Source organism: Macaca mulatta, chromosome 9 (genome assembly GCF_049350105.2).
Source record: "Macaca mulatta isolate MMU2019108-1 chromosome 9, T2T-MMU8v2.0, whole genome shotgun sequence".
NCBI lineage: Eukaryota > Metazoa > Chordata > Mammalia > Primates > Cercopithecidae > Macaca > Macaca mulatta.
Window position 1 is genome coordinate 66,162,182 of NC_133414.1, and position 18,104 is coordinate 66,180,285.

Here is an 18,104-nt window from a genome sequence, read left to right on the forward strand (position 1 = left end):
TTAAGGTCAAGGGAGAAGATAAATTAGTAGAGCTTGATTGTAAGTTTTTAAACTTTTATGTAATATACAAAGGTATAAGCCTAACCTGGCATGAGGGGCTTTCTGTGACCTCATCCATAGTAAAAGTCAAAGTCCTTAATATAACCTAAGACATCTTACCTGGTATTGGCCATATCTCCTTTTTCCTTACTCCTTTAAGTCTCTAGCCTCAAATTTTCCTACTGTTTTCCTCCATTTCTCTACTCTAGCTGTTGTTTCTTCAGTAAGCTGGACATAGGCATGTTTCCAATTGGGGTTTTTGTATCCTTTGCCAAGAGCGCGTTTCTCCAGATGGCTCCATGGCTCCCTTCCTTCTTTTAGCTTATTAATTGAAACCCGTTTTTTTTCAGACATCTTCCCTCTTCACCCTCCCTAAAAATGGAAAGCTCTTCGTTTTTTAGCGCTCTTCCATGCTTTATCTTTTTCTTTTATACACTTATTATATAAAAACTAACATTCCATATCAGTTTATTCAGGACCAGCTTCATGGACTCATACTTGGTTTTATACTTTGTTATTACCAGCTTGAAATTCTTAATAACTTTGAACAACAGGTCCTAAATTTTCAATTGACACTAGGCCCTCTAGATTATATAGTAAGTCCTGAGTCTAATTTCAATATTAGTTGTCTCTCCTCTAAAATATAAGCTACTTGTGGGTTAAAATTTTTATCTTTTTGAGCATGCTGTGCACATTTGAAAAATATTAGTAAAATCAGTAAATTAATGAACAGGGCAACGGGCATGGTAGATGTAAATTAAGTAGAATTTCTTGCTTTTCTTCACCTTTTTTTTGGCTAAGCATGAAAACCAAAACATTGTGAGGTTTGAAGGTGAATTGTAAGTCTTTGCATCACTTTTGGGTCTCTGAAGGTGCAGGCTCAGGGAATACCTACAGAAGTATCTATAGGGTCTTAGGTCCTGGGCTTTAAAAACTCACATGCCACACCAAGCTATCCCATGAGGGAAGCTTTCTCCCTCCTAGCACTAAGTTCAAAAATTTAGAATCTGAGATACTGACAGCGGTGGGCCTCCTGGCAAGCCTGGAAGGAAGCTGCTTTCATCCTTTGCTCACACTCTCTTTTAAATAAAGACTATATGTATACAATTGTTTATATATGTACATGAATATAGATGATATATATACAACATAAAATTTTCCATTTTAACTGTTTTTAAGTGTACAATTCAGTGGCATTAAATACATTCCCATTGTTGAGCAACCCTTACCACTAGCCATCTCCAGAACTTACCTTTTTAATTGAAACTCCATACCCGTTAAACAATTCTCCATCATCTTCTTCCCCCTGCTCCTGAAAAATTCCATTCTATATTTTGTCTCTATAAATTTGACTCTTCTAAGGACATGATATAATTGGAATCATATGTGTCCTTTTGAGTCTGCTTTATTTTATCAAGCATAATGTCTTCAAGGTCTATCCATGGATTTCCTTTCTTTTTAAGGATGAATAATATTCCTGTATATGTATATGCCACATTTCATTTATCAATTCATCCATCATTCAACCTTAGTGATAGACACTAAGGTTAATTCTACCTTTGGGCTATTTTGAATAATGCTGCTATGAATATGAGTGTATAAATATCTGTTCCAGACCATTCTTACAATTCTTTTGGGATACATTCAGGTATGGGATTGCAAGATCATATGGTAATTTTACACTTAATTTTGGGAATAGCTTCCACACTATTTTCCACAGAAGCTGATCCATTTTACATTTCTTTTTTTTTTTTTTTTTGATTTGCCTATTTTTTTTTATTATTATACTTTAAGTTCTAGGGTACATGTGCATAACATGCAGATTTGTTACATATGTATACTTGTGCCATGTTGGTGTGCTGCACCCATTAAGTTGTCAGCACCCATCAACTAGTCATTTACATCAGGTATAACTCCCAATGCAATCCCTACCCCCTCCCCCTCCCCGTGATAGGCCCCAGTGTGTGATGTTCCCCTTCCCTAGTCCAAGTGATCTCATTGTTCAGTTCCCACCTATGAGTGAGAACATGAGGTGTTTGGTTGTCTGTTCTTGTGATAGTTTGCTGAGAATGATGGTTTCCAGCTGCATCCATGTCCCTACAAAGGACACAAACTCATCCTTTTTTATGGCTGCATAGTATTCCATGCCACATTTTCTTAATCCAGTCTGTCACTGATGGACATTTGGGTTGATTCCAAGTCTTTGCTATTGTTAATAGTGCTGCAATAAATATACGTGTGCATGTGTCTTTATAGCAGCATGATTTATAATCCTTTGGGTATATACCCAGTAATGGGATGGCTGGGTCAAATGGTACTTCTAGTTCTAGATCCTTGAGGAATCTCAGAACAGATTCCTCAACAGATCCTTGAGGAATCTCAGAACAGAGTCCTCAGAAATAATACCACACAACTACAGCCATCTGATCTTTGACAAACCTCAGAAAAACAAGAAATGGGGAAAGGATTCCCTATTTAATAAATGGTGCTGGGAAAATTGGCTAGCCATAAGTAGAAAGCTGAAACTGGATCCTTCCCTTACTCCTTATACGAAAATTAATTCAAGATGGATTAGAGACTTAAATGTTAGACCTAATGCCATAAAAACCCTAGAAGAAAACCTTGGTAATACCATTCAGGACATAGGCATGGGCAAGGACTTCATGTCTAAAACACCAAAAGCAACGGCAACAAAAGCCAAAATTGACAAATGGGATCTAATTAAACTAAAGAGCTTCTGCACAGCAAAAGAAACTACCATCAGAGTGAACAGGCAACCTACAGAATGGGAGAAAATTTTTGCCATCTACTCATCAAAGGGCTAATATCCAGAACCTACAAAGAACTCAAACAAATTTACAAGAAAAAAACAAACAACCCCATCAAAAAGTGGGCAAAGGATATGAACAGACATTTCTCAAAAGAAGACATTCATACAGCCAACAGACACATGAAAAAATGCTCATCATCACTGACCATCAGAGAAATGCAAATCAAAACCACAATGAGATACCATCTCACACCAGTTAGAATGGCAATCATTAAAAAGTCAAGAAACAACAGGTGCTGGAGAGGATGTGGAGAAATAGGAACACTTTTACACTGTTGGTGGGATTGTAAACTAGTTCAACCATTATGGAAAACAGTATGGCGATTCCATTTTACATCTCTACCAATACTACACAGGCCTCCAATTTCTCCACAATCTCACCAACACTTGTTTTGTTTTATAATAGTCATTCTAATAATGGTTTAGATTTGCATTTCTGTAATGATTATTAATATTGAGTATCTTTTCATGTGCTTAATAATCATTTGCATATCTTCTTTGAAGAAATGTCTATTTAAGATTTTTGTCCATTTTTAAGGCCAGGCACGATGGCTCACACCTGTAAGCCTAGCACTTTGGGAGACTGAGGTAGGAGGATTACCTGAGGTCAGGAATCCTGTCTCTACTAAAAATACAGAAATTAGCTGTGGGCATGGTGGCGCATGCCTGTAATCCCAGCTACCCAGAAGGCTGAGGCAGGAGAAATACTGGAACCCTGAAAGTGGAGGCTGCAGTGAGCCAAGATTGCACCACCACACTCCACCCTGGGTGACACAGCAAGACTCTATCTCAAAAAAAAAAAAAAAAAAAAGACAGATTTTTGTCCATTTTTAATTGGGCTGTTTGTTTTATTGTTGTTGAGTTGTAGGAGTTCTGTATATGTTCTGGATATTTATCCCTTAGCTGACATAAGATTTAAAAATACACTTTTCCAGTCTATGAGTTGCCTTTCACTATACTGATAGTGCCTTTTTATGCACAAAGGTTTTTAATTTTGATGTAGTCCAATTTATATATTTTTTCTTTTGTTGCTTGTGCATTTATTATATTCATGAAACCATTGTTGAATTCAATATTATGAAAATTTCCTGTTATTTTCTGTTAGTTTTATAGTTTTAGCTTTTTTATCTAGGTCTTTAATCCATTTCAGGTTAACTTTTTATGTGGTGTAGTGTAAGGATCCAACATCATTCTTTTGCATGTGACTATCCAGTTTTCCCAACACCATTTCTTGAAAAGACTGCTCTTTTCCCACTGAATAGTCTTGGAAACTTTGTTGAAAATCATTTGAGTATATATGTGTGGGCTTTCTATTCTATTGCTTTGGTCTATATGTCTGTCTGTCTTTATGTCAGTACCACACTCTTTTGTTTATTGTAGCTTAGTAGTAAGTTTTAAAATCAGAAAGTGTGAGGCCTCTGACTTTGTTCTTTTCTGAGATTGTTTTGGCTATTTATGGTCCCTTGAGAGTTCATATAAATTTTAGGATAAATTTTTGTTTTTCTGCAAAAAAAGGCTTTGAGATTTTCATAGGGATTGCATTAAATCTGTGAAATCTTTTGGATAGTATCAACATTTGAAAAATATTAAGTGTTCAAACCCTTAATCATGAGATGTCATTCAACTTATTTGTGCTATATTTAATTATTTTCAGCAGCATTTTGTAGTTTTCAATGTGTAAGTTTTTCATCACTTCTTTGGTTAAGTTTATGCTTAAGTATTTTTTAAGTATTTTGTTCTTTATGATGCCATTGTAAGTCAAATTGATTTCTTAATTTCTTTTTTGGGGTTTTTATTGTTAGTGTATGAAAACAAATAATTTTTGTGAGTAACTTTGTAGAATTATTTTATTTAGTTTTAACAGTTGTGTGGGTATGAACAAAGATAACTATTTAATCCTTTCCAAATTTGATGCTTTTTATTTCTTTTCCTTGCCTAATTTCCCTGGCAGTACTACATTGAATAGAAGTGGTAAAAACAAGCATTTATTTTGTTCTCTTTGTTCCATCTTTCCCACCATTACAAAGTCTTGTGATATATGACTGGATATGACTGGAAATATCCTGTCACTTAACAAACGTGGAGCTGTACTAAATGTCTTGGTTCTAGGTCCATAGTTTTGTGGTCTCTATGGGATAATCTTATCTATCTTGTTGATACATTAAAAAAGTGAGACTCATAAGAGATGTGAGATTGGAGTGATTTAAAGTTGTTCAAGGATCTAACTCATTGTAGCAAGTTCTGAGATCTGACTCACGATAACAAATTCTTATAAATTGCCAATTTATAAGAAAATGTGCTTAACTTTGGATTTTTATTTTGTTGAAAACCTGATAATTAGCATGTTGAATATTGTCTATTTTTCTGGACTAATTTAAATGCCTTCTATTGAATTTATGCCATGCTCCTATGAGGTATTCACTGTGATGCCTGTTGATAAACTCACTTGTACAATAAATCTAGGTATAATTTTAGCTGTAAAATAGAAAAATATATGAATTATTATTCTGGGATACATAGGTCCTTGGAGTAAACTTACTTAATTTTTGGCTATAAATTTGTTTTAGAGATTTTTAAAGACAGCATTTGAACTGCACAACTCACAGGTCGAGGAAGATACAAAGGGTCCTGATAGTTATGGGACGGGGACAGTTACACAAAGACAGAAGTCCCTGGAACTGGGCAGATGGCTGCCATTCCTCTTGTTATCTATAAATCCTGGAGTATCTATGGCAGGGAATGCTTCTGAGTCTGTTATCATTCTTTTGTCTCTTTCTATAGACAGGAGACAACTTCCTCTCCACAATCATTTCCCTTTTTCATCCTTCTCCTGGCTTCTGTTATGGAAGGGGGAATTGAAGTCATTCAGGTGACAATCACAGTTATGGATGTTTATCTAGCTTTCTTGGGTTATATTATGCTTTTTAGTTTGCCTTAACAATTGTATCGTGTGTGTTGGTCACTTGGAGATGCTGTGTTTTGCTTAGTTCCCCTAATAACTAATGAATGACAATTCAGGAATATAAAATATGCTACAGGTTGACACATTGGCTATCTTGCCCATAGGAGACGTTGCTAACCACATGAATCATTTCTCTCACTTCAGACTTGGCATTATTTGGAGTGTTCACCTTAGAGCAACTCTAAGCGCCAGCCACCATTTGAATAGGAATCAGCCACAGGGAGAAAACTTATTGCTGCTCAAATATGAAGTGTATCATTAGAAATAATCTTTCAATACAAAAATTAGCCAGGCATGGTGGCATACACAACTGAAGTCCTAGCTACTCAGGAGGCTAAGCTAGGAGAATCACCTGAGCCCAGGAAGTTAAAACTTCAGTGAGCAGAGATTGTGCAATGAACTTCAGCCTGGGTGACAGAGTGAGATCCTGTTGCAAAAAAAGAGAAATCTTTCCTGAACACGTGTATATAAACTATATATAGAAAGATAAGAAAAAATCTAATAATATAATTTTTCCAGGGAAGGAAATTGAGACTGGAGATAGGGATGGGAGAAAGATGTTTTACTACGTACTTCTTTCTACCTAAATTTTGAACCATGGTGATTGCTTTAGTTACTCAGAATTAAATAGAATACAATGTGAAAATATTGAAAATATTCTCTTCTCATTCTGATCCATCTTATTCCTTTTACTTGACTTATTACATTGGCTAGGATTTCCAGTATAATGTCATTCTAGAGTAATGGTGAAAGCAGACCTCTTTGTCTTGCATGATGCTGAAAATATTCCCTAAGGGGTCTATTTTTAAATAGAATTTTACATAGATAAATTCTCTATTGCCTATAATGACTTCTGTTTGAAAATTTCCAAATGCTTTATTATTGCTAAAAGTAAATTGAGTAAGCCAAATAAAGTGCTGATAGTCATTTCCTCCAACAACTTTCTTTGGGAAAAATACATTAATAGTTCTGATTTGTTTACTTAATTAATCTCAGATAATGATAATAAAATGATAATTTAGTACTAAAAAATTAAACACCTAAGAGAACAAGTTAATGACCTTTTTAGCTGCAATTTTGGTTAAGTTTTCATATTAAACCACTTTCATTGCCTCTTCAAGGTGAGCACTACCATCCTAGCATCTTGGTTATGGCTTATCCATCTCTGGTAGATGTATTTATAAGATCATGCTCTTTCTGAAGGGCCTACGTGGGAGAAGCAAGAGGCATGACTGAGGTCTTTTGGACTCTACCATGTTTCAATGAGGGGCTTTTATAGCAGAGCACCGACTATGGTATGAAGTGCTTTTCCAATGCTGAAAAAAGTAGCACTTTGTTTTTCCCTGGCCATTACTGTTTGTGGGTAGCCTCCCCAAGGCTTCTGAAGAGAAGGAGACATGAGGGATGGATTTGGGTACCAACACTCATCACAAATCCTTATCAGGTAAGCCCTACTTTATCAAGAAAATAAAGCATAGAAAATAACTTTTTTTATATTTTCATTAAGGTCATAAATGTTAAGGCCTAGAGAATTAAAAAACGTAGGAATGCAGGCTTATGGGAAACAGTACTTGGAAAAGATTATAATACTTCTCTTTGGGTTCCTGAAGACTCGAGTATCATTATAAAGTAATACATGAAAAAGAAAAGTATAGGGACTTGTGGATACAGTTCACAGGAAATATTGGTGTCTGTGAACTGAGAGAGAGCCCACATTCCTTCAGTAAGCACTGGGTTACCAGGAAAAATGGAAAGAAAAATTTTAATGTTATACAAAGATGTTATGAGTACAAAAGGAAAAAATTAGAAATTAAGAAAATCTAGAACACAGCGTATTATTGCAAATCTTATATGATACATATCTGAATGCCTCTCTGCAAGAGAGAGGAAGTGTATATGAGAGATAGTTCCATTCCTGGGTCTCATCTCAGAAAGATATGGAAAAATTTAATATTACAATTAATCCCTTGATTATTACTTTCTGCTAATTAAGGTTTTTTAAAAGTTTAATAAAAATTAAACTTTTATTTTGAGATAATATTAGGTTCATATAGTTATGAAAAATAATACAGATGATCTTTTGTACCCTTTACCCAGTTTCTACCAACAATAACATCTTGCAAAACTATAGTCCAATTTCATGGCCAGGATATTGACATTGATACAGTCAATATTCAGAACACTCCATCATTAAAAGGATCCCTCATGTTACCCTTCTATGGTCATCCCCACTTTCCTCTTACCTTCACCTCTGCTTAACCCATCATGACCATTGTTCTCCATTTTATAATTTTGTTAGGTATTTCATATACAAAATAGTATGATTCTGTATATGTATGTGTATATATATACACATAACACACACAAAATTTACTGTAGTATGTAAACATTTGGGATTGGCTTTTTTTCACTCAGCATAATTCAATTTTCTGGCAATTCTCCAGTTTGTTGCATGTTTTAGTAGCTTGTTCCTTTTTATTGGTGAGTAGTATTTCATAATATGGATATATCACTGTTTATTTAACCAGTCATCTGTTGAAGAATATCAGGGATGATTCTTATAGTTTTGAGTTATTACAAAGAAAGCTGTGATAAACATTCACATACAAGTATTTGTGTGAACATAGGTTTTCATTTTTCTAGTATAAATGCCTAACAGTGCATTTACTGGGTTGCATGGTAGTTGCATGTTTAATTTTATAAGACTGCCAAGATTTTGTTTTCCTAGAGTGACTACACCATTTTCTATTCCCACCATAAATGTATGAGTGATTGTTTCTCCACATCCTTGCTGGCATATGGTGTTGTCATTATTATTATTACTATTATTTTTGAAATGAAGTTTCTCATCACCCCGGCTGCCTCCCGGGTTCAAGCAATTCTCCTGTCTCAACCTCCCGAGTAGCGGGATTACAGGCGCCCACCACCACACCCAGCTAATTTTCATATTTTTTGTAGAGACAGGGTTTCACCATGTTGGCCAGGATGGTTTCAAACTCCTGACCTCAGACAATCCGCCCATCTCGGTCTCCCAAAATGCTGGGATTACAGGAGTGAGTCACCACGCCCAACCATTATTTTTTATTTCAGTCATTTTGAGATGTATGTAGCAATATTTGTTTGGTTTTTATTTTCATTTCCTTAATGATTAATGATGTTGAACATTTCTTTATGTACCTTTTTTGCATCTGTGTATCGGTTTCAGTGAAATATCTCAATATTTTTTGCTCATGTTCTAATTGCATTTTTTACTGTTGAGTTTTGACAGTTATTTATATACTCCAGATGTGAGTCTTTGTCAGTTATGTGGTGTGCAAATATTTCTCCCCACTCTGTAGCTTACTTCATAATCATATTAATATAGTTTCATAGAACAAATTTTTTAAAATTTAATAAAGCGCAGTTTATTAATTTAATAAAGTTTATCGGTTTAAAAAAGTGCAGCTTTTAGTTTTATAAATCACGCTTTTGATTTCAAGTTGAAGAACACTTTAGGTAGACCTAGATCTCCAAAATTTTCTCTTTCTAAAAGTTTTATAGTTTTAGGTTTTAAATTTAAATCTGTGATTAATTTTGAGCTAATTTTTTTTTTTAGGTGTGAGATTTAAGTCAAGCTTTGTTTTGCCTATGCTGATCCATTTTGTCCAACACCAATGGACAAAGCAATACAATTGCTTTTGCACTTTTTTCAAGAACACTTAGGCATATGTGTGTGTGTGTGTTTGTGAGTTTTCTATCCTTTTCTATTGATCTATGTAACCATGCCTCTGCCAGTTTCATATAGTCTTGACTGCCATAGTTATATAAGTCTTGAAATTGGACAGGCTGATTGCCTTTAATTTATTATTCTTTTCACAATTGTTTTAACTGTTGTAGTTCCTGATCTTTTCTATTTAAATTTTAGAATAATTTTGTGCGTATATAGAAAAATCATGCTGTAAGTTTGATAGGGAGTTCATCAAACCTATCTATCAATTTGAGGAAGAACTGACATCTGTACTGCATGGTGTTCCAATACATGGACCCAGTATGTCTCTTTGTTTATTTAGACATTTGGTGACTTTGTTTTCAAATCAGTGCTTTGTAGTTTTAAGCATGTTAGTCCTGAGGATGTCTTGCTAGATTTACATCTAAATATTTCATATTTTTAAGACATTATAAATGGTATCATATTTGTAATTCCAATGATGACATGTTTACTGATGGTACATAAAAATACAATCGATTTTTGTATGCTTATCTTGTATCCCATGACCTTAGTGAACTCACTTATTATTTCTATTTTTTATGGTAGAATCCTTGAGATTTTGTATGTATGTATGTATTAATGTCATCTGCTAACAGAAATAGTTTAATTTCTTCCTTTCTAACTTGTACCTCTTTTATTTCTTTTTATTTTCCTATTGCACTGGCTAGAAATTCAAGCACTGGGTTGAATAACAGTGGTGGAAGCAGGTATCCCTGACTTTTTCCCGGGCTTAGGGAGGAAACGTTCAGTCTCTCACCATTAAGTATAATGATAGGACAGCTTTTGTGTAGGTCTTCTTTATGAAATTAAGGTGGTTCCCCTGTATTCCTATTTTTTGAGAGAGATTTTATCATAAATGGGTGTTAAACTTTGTCATATGCCTTTTTCTGCATTGATTGATTTTTTTTTCTTCTTTAGCCTGTTAATATGGTGGATTCAATTAATTGATATTGGCGTATTGAACCATCTTTGCATCCTTAAAATAAATCCCACTTAGTCTTTATATATATTTCACTGAATTCTGCTTTGTTAAAGATATTTACTTCTACATTCATGAGAGTTATCGATCTGTAGTTTTGCATGTATGTATGTATTTATTTATTTATTTATATTGTTCTTGTCTGGTTGTGATATTAGAATAACGATAGCTTCATAAAATCATTTGGAAAGTCTTCTCTCTATTTTTTGGCAAAGTTTGTAAAGAGTTGGTGTTAATTTTTCTTTAAACATTTGGTTGAATTCTCCAATGAAACTATCTGATCTTGGAGATTTTTTGGGGGGGAGATTTTTAGTTACAAATTCAGTTTTCATAATTGCTATAGGTTATCAAATTATCTATTTTATATTAGGTGAGTTGTATTAGCTTGCATTTTTCATGGAATTTGTTCAGTTTTCTAAGTTGTCAAAGTAAAATGTGCAGGGGTTGTGTTGGGGTGCTTCATTGCAACCTTGCAAGAGTGAAAGTCTAGGCTCCCTACTTAGTCTTTGCTGGCAAAGGTGGGGACGTGGCCGCAGATTTTTCTGTGGGGATTTTTGAGGTAGAACAATTATTGTTGAAAAGGTTGCTGCCTTTTTGTGCTGTTCCTTTCCTGGTGCTTTAGGTAGAGAAAGTAGATTTTCTTTTTTTTCTCATTGCTTGTTGGTGTTTCTGGGCTCCAAGTGTAGTCTATAGGAGACAAAAGAAAACAAAACATACAGAGAAAACCACCATGTTGGTCTTTGGGTCCTGAGGTCCCAAAGTCTGCACTCTTTTGTTTTTTTTTCAGATGGAGTCTTGCTCTGCTGCCCAGGCTGGGGTGCAATGGCGGGTTCTCGGCTCACTACAACCTTCGCCTCCCAGGTTCAAGCAATTCTCCTGCCTCAGACGCCCAAGTAGTTGGGATTACAGGCACTTGCCACCACGCCCAGCTAATTTTTGTATTTTTAGTAGAGACGGGATTTCAACATGTTGGCCAGGCTGATCTTGAACTCCTGACCTCAAGTGATTTGCCCACCTTGGCTTCCCAAAGTGCTAGGATTACAGGTGTAAGCCACCACGCCCAGCCAGTCTGCATTCTTCTTTCTGTCTTTCAGAGTCTTCTTAGGTTGTGTTATATATATAATATCCAGGGTTTTTAGTTGTATATAATGGGACAATAGGGAAACGTATATTTACTTTTTCTTCCCACGAGCACAAGTCCATGATACATTTTAAAATAAAAAAAAAACAATAGGGAATTTTTGTTGTAAGCCTTTCTTTGTGTAATGAAAAACAGAAAAAAATAGAATATAGCATATTATATATGTAACATATATCAGTTATACTGTATAAAATGTAAATTTATACTATGCAAGTTAAACATATTAATATCCAATTATTACACAACTGTTCTTTCGAAGTAGAGGTGAGGTAAAGTTGTGACATACTTTGAGTTTCCACTTTGATACTTCTATATTGTAATATTTTTCTTATGAGCTATTTTTCCTGCCTCCTTCCTTCTTTTCTTTTTTTCCCTGCTAATTACATATTAATTGAAAAATTTTATACCAAATGAGACTTTTTTGCCTTTGCTACAAAATGTAAAGGTTAACAATTGTAGGCATGTCATTCTGATTGTCTTCTTCCCCTGTAGGAAAAACATTTGTCAATTAGCCTTTCACAGTCCTTTACACGGACTCGTGCTCATAAATTGAAAAAATTTCAACTTTGTCTAGTTTTCTGCACTCTTCAATCACAGCATACAGTTTCTCAATTTCAACTAGTTTGTCAGCAACCTGAAACATCTTTTTAAATTGTATCCCAATAATCAGAGCAATTTTGGTATTTTTCTTAGATGTAGGGTTTAAAAGTAGCATGTAACTGTGTCTCTATGGACAAAATGTGTACAGTCTGTTTAAATGTTCTTTCAACTTGAAAATTAATCTCATTCTTACAACTTCTTCAGGATTACTGGGGCATGGGGTCATGATTGATAACCAGCCAGATCTGACCTTGACCACCAGCTGTTAGATCTCCACACAGTTTCCTTCTGGATATTAGTTATTTGTTAATAAAGACCCTAGGTTCTTTTGCATTTAATGCAACCTGAGTTTGTTCATTGCTCTTGCTAGTAATGTTTCTCTTAACTCTAGATATTTCATAGATCCTAGGAGCTCACAAACTGTGGAACAACTTTAGCTTTCTGGTCTATTTCAATTTGTTTGTTTAGGCCATCATTATTGTAAATATTACCAGGTAGATATTTGTAAAATATGAAGAAAGAAGAAAACATAAAATTGATTATTACATAGATGAAAATTAAGAAGAAGAAAACCCTGCTTACCTGTTTTTAATGGGGGATTAGTAATCTTGTCACAATAAACATTTTTACATGCCCAGATAAGACTATAACCGTATTCTAAAGATGCTGTGTAAGGAAATGCAAGCAAAGGTGATAAGGAATCCATTGACACATAACCAAGTCATAAGCTTAGTTATTACCTGCACTATTCCTCAAAGGCCATTTTTTTCTGCATTACAATGAGCTTGAGGATATGGTGACAGAATAGAGGATGCTGTTATAGCACCTTCCATTAGTCTGTTTTAGTTTAATGATCTGGAAGCAGCTTTGGTTAATATCTAAACATATGTAAGTAGAATAATACCACAGATGATCCTGCCTGGAACATACACACATTTTGGAATCAAACTAGTCTAGTTTTCACCTGCAGTGGAGACAGTGGTGATGATATTTTCCTCAGAAAGAAGTTTACTAGTAGCTTGGGTAACTTGGCGTTGACCTTGCCAGGGCAAAATAGTATCACCAGGAAAAGTGCTCATCTTTCTCCTGTCAGTATTTGGTTATCCTTCTGGACTTTTCTCATTTCTACAGATACCTCAATGGGCTGCTGCCTCTATCTGCATGGTCTTCCTCTGGTACTGGAACCATGTGCTATAAATTGCTGGTGAATAAGTATCTTGCTTATAGAAACTCAGGCACCAACTGGAAGACCTAAAGGCTGTGGGTCAACTCCACCTGCATCTATGACAGCACAGCTCTATAAACAATGTTTATATGTTTTTATTCAGAAAACAAAGATATCTCTAATTTAAAAAAAGTTTAAAAGCTTAAAGAAGAATGTTATCTTTAAAAAAATATTTATTTATTGGCATGAGTTAAGAATTACCCAAATTTCTTTTACATACCTATAAAAGTGATATAATTTGTTTTCTTTAAATTACTAATTTATTGTGTAATATTTATGAATTGTTAAATATTGCATTGGGATTGCATTCACAATTTGATTTATTACTTTCCTATTATATTGCTTAATTTAGAGTAGTTTATTTAGATTGTCATATCTATAGCTAACTACAATCAATTCACTTCTACTTTTGTAAAACTTCAGCAGCTCTGGGGATTGAGTTGGCCATTGCCTTATAGTTATGACGGGTAACTATCTTTTTGACCCATGACTTGGAATGAATAATTGACACTGAAATTGCTAAAGAATAATGTGGAAAATCCCTCTCACACTGTTCACCTTCATTGCTGTGGATAATCTTTAACAACTTTATTTTCTCAGTTGCTCTGTTCAGGTTTTTTACCTCTTACTATGTTAATTTTGATGTTAATTTTGCTGTTATTGTAGTACTTGTTGGACTGTTTTATGGAACATGATCCCTTTCATTGCTATTTCTAACTTGATCACAAAACTGTGAGAGAAATCCATTATAATTTAATCATTTTATCCATTATGATGTATGATATACCCTATGTAATGGCGATGTCTTATCTTAATTAAACTTAATTATGTATTTTTTAAATTTTGACTTCATAAGCAACCATATTTTGGATTATTCATTGCTTTTACTATATCTTAGCTCTGTAATTTTTTCTGAATTTCCATAAATAATTTCCTTCTCTCAAATGTTCTTTGGATTGATATTCTCATTTTCTGAAATCATAGCTAATTTGTATTTCAGACAATAAGGTTTTAATGAGCATTCTCCATTGTGGAATTTCGTATGTTTGTTTAAAAAGTATTTACTTCATCTGAGAATCTGAATTTGATTAAGAGATGAGTGGATAGAAATAGTGTGGCTGAGCCTGCCATGCTCCTTATAATGCAGGAGATTCTAGTGGACGCCCCTGGCTGGTCATTGCTGCATGGTTACAATGTAACCAGACATGTGTAATGAGTGGTTACTAAAAAGAACCCAAAGACAGTACAGCAAGAGGATACCAGAAGCTACATAGTCAGAAGCTACTAAAACTTCGTCCTAGTCCAGGGATATGGCTTAGCAAAAGCGTTGCAGGTGATAGGATCACTCACCCTGGGATTCTTGCATTCTGGCAGGACTTTGTCCTGGAAAGGCAGGACACCTAAATAGCCACTACCTCAGTATCTCTCCTGTAAGGAAACTGGGGCAACCTGGGAAACCGTGATTCTTTGTTTTCCTGTCCTGATGCATTTTGTTGTCCTTTGCTATATTGGATTTTTGAACTGATTACAGTAAAATTTAACTAGTGGTGATACATTTATGCCACAGAGTCATCATGTGCACCAAGTCTTAAGCCTAGTCCTCTCAAGACAATTTCAAATGGGTTATTCAGTGAATGGTGTTAAAGTATAATTTTCAGACATGCAAAATCATGACTCTCAGGCAAATATAAAATGAGCACGTGTCAAAGACTTTAAAATTTATTAACTAATGAGGGAACTGGCAAGATGTGGCTAGTTCAAAGAACATTTAAAAACTAGGAGTGTTTATAGGCAACTTAACAAAGAAGTGTTAAAAATTGTTACTCTTAAATAAATTGTTTACTGTCCAGTAGACTATAATTTTGGGGATAATCTATTCCTTTGGATGAAAGTTATTTGCATCCCTTCTGGACAAAAATACAAGTTTGCAAATAACTTCATTAAATCTGTAATTTTTAACGACTAATAAACTATGAGATGAACTAACTATATTCTCCTGTACAATCTTTGAATGATCTTCACTTCTATAAGATATTGAAACGATATGACACCAGCACTTTTATTTTCAAGTTTCTGATTTTTCTTTTGTCTCCCAGATAATGGACAGCCCATGGTAAAGGATTTGATGATTAAATCTTACCATTTCTAGCATTAGAAATGGATGGAAGTGAAAAGCATACTTCCTTTGAAAGCCTGAAAAATCACTTAAATCCACTTGGTGAGAAACATTCTTTTCCAATTTTTACCAAGCCATGTGGAAAATTATTTAGACAACTAAGAAAGAAAGGGCCTGAGGAGAAACAGATAAATCAATTTTTCTTGGGGGTAGGGGAAAGGAGAGTTTTGACGCCACCATGATAGAAACATTTAGAGACATACTGAGATGAACTAGGCAACAAGGAATAAGTGTAATAGCTTTACTAATCCTTAGAGCAGTTCTCAAACTTGAGCTTGTAATGAAAATCACATGGAGGCTTGTTAGAGCACAGCTTCTAGGGTCCATCCCAGCAGTTGTTCTCAAAATGTGGCCCCCCAGCCCAGCAGAATCAGCCTCACCTGGGAACACTTTACGAATGCAAATTCTTGGGCTCCACCATATAACAAGAACGCTGGGATTGAGGCTGGCCAATGTGTTTTACAAGCCCTCAAGGTAATTCTGATGCACATTTGAGTTTGAGAACTTTGCTCTTGGTGTAAGCCAGGAGTCACTACAGACTGAGAACAATCAGGGATAATTAAGAAATGTGAATAACAACCCAAGTAGTAATGCCAGGCAAGGTGCTGAGCACTTTCCAGTCTCCACATCAGTTAACTTCTCATAAAGAGCTGATTAGAAGGATATTATCATCTATATTGATTCATGAATAAATTGAGTCTCAAAAAGGGTAAATCATCAGCAAAAAGCTTAAGTGGTATAACCAGTATCAGGTCAGATGGGCTCCAAAAATCTGTTTCTAATCATTGCTCTATAGTTCCATATAGACAATGGAAAGTTTCTTTCAGATTTGCTCCGACACACATTACTTTTAAATATAACTTTTTGTTTGTTTGTTTGTTTGTTTGTTTTTTGTTGTTGTTGTTGTTTTTGCATCTGGCTTCATGCCTCTCTATCTAATACTAGTCATGACATATTTCTTGAGGATTTCAGCATCCACCCATAGGACCTCTATAATGTATTCAACTTTGAGTTCTTTAACCTGCTCTCCTTAATATTCTTTTAGTCCATATCAGCCACCAACTAATGTGCTCATGCTCTGAAATTTAGCATTACCAGGAATTGTACCCACTCTACAATCTCAGTTCCTGCACACTAAAATCTGATCATCATCTTCTACTTTTCCAGCTCACTCCTTCTAGTACACCGGCTCCAGAAATTTGACCTCATAGGAGCCTACAGACTTATCATCCTGCTGACTTGTCACTGTCACAGGCAAGTCCTTTCTTTCCCAACCAACAGCCCAGATTTCATCATATTCATCAACTTTTTACCATACACCTAAGCTCTCTTGTCTTCCTCTGTGTCCATCATCTTTATCTAGTTAAACTCGACCATGGTTAAATATAAGCCACAGTCCACTCTACCTACACACATGCCATCAAAACTGGTGAGAAAAAATGACCATGTTGACCGGTCTCACGTTAAAGTCATGACCTCTCACCTCAGTGTTGCCAAACCGTCACGCTTCTTTTCCATAGTCCAGTGATTGCCAAACTTGTCTGCACGTGGATGTCAACTATGGAGCTTCAAAAATTGCTCATGCCTGTGTTTCACTCTTGTGATTATGATTTAATTGGTCTGGGATACAGCGGGGGCAAGAATTTTTAAAAGACTCCTACGACTTAGTCCATTTACACTTCAACTCTCCTAGATACTTTTTCACATCTTTTCTTTCCCAAAACCTCCAACTCCTTTTTAATTATCCTTCCTCTCAGCTTGCTTCATTTTCACTAAGAAAATAAACCAATAGAACAGAACGTCTGTATGTTCCATCCACTGCATCTGCAATCCTACACTTATTTGTTCCCATTGATTTTGCCTCTCAGGCTGGTATTACAGTTGCACTGCCCATGTCCCTATTTAAGGCCAACACATCTCCTGAGCTTTAGATCCCATCACCTCTCCCCCACTCAAAGGCATTACTTCAGCAGTGTGCCTACTTTTTCCAAAATCATCTTTCTCATTTCTTTCTAGCATTTACATTAATAAACATGTTATAATATCTATAAATACACGTATCTATTGGTTGTCTCTGCCTACTAGAAATTAAGGACAAAAGCTCCAGTGTTCTAGTTTACTATGTTTCTTCAATGTTGAGAATTGAGCCTTGCAAATAGTGGACTTTAAAAAAATATTTGTTGAATGAACAAATTTGCATCACTATTTGTTGTGCTGGTTGTTTGCTGTTTGGCTTAAAAATCTATCTGTGCCCTTCTTTGCCTTGCTCTATACTCAAGGAAGTTGGCTTCCAAAGACTGCTTTGTGTGGATTTCCTGGTTTGCTGACTTCCTGTTAGGTTCAGCCAAAGTTAGGCGGGAAAACTGGGGGAGCAGGGGGAGAGGTCAGGACATGCTCTCCCAGT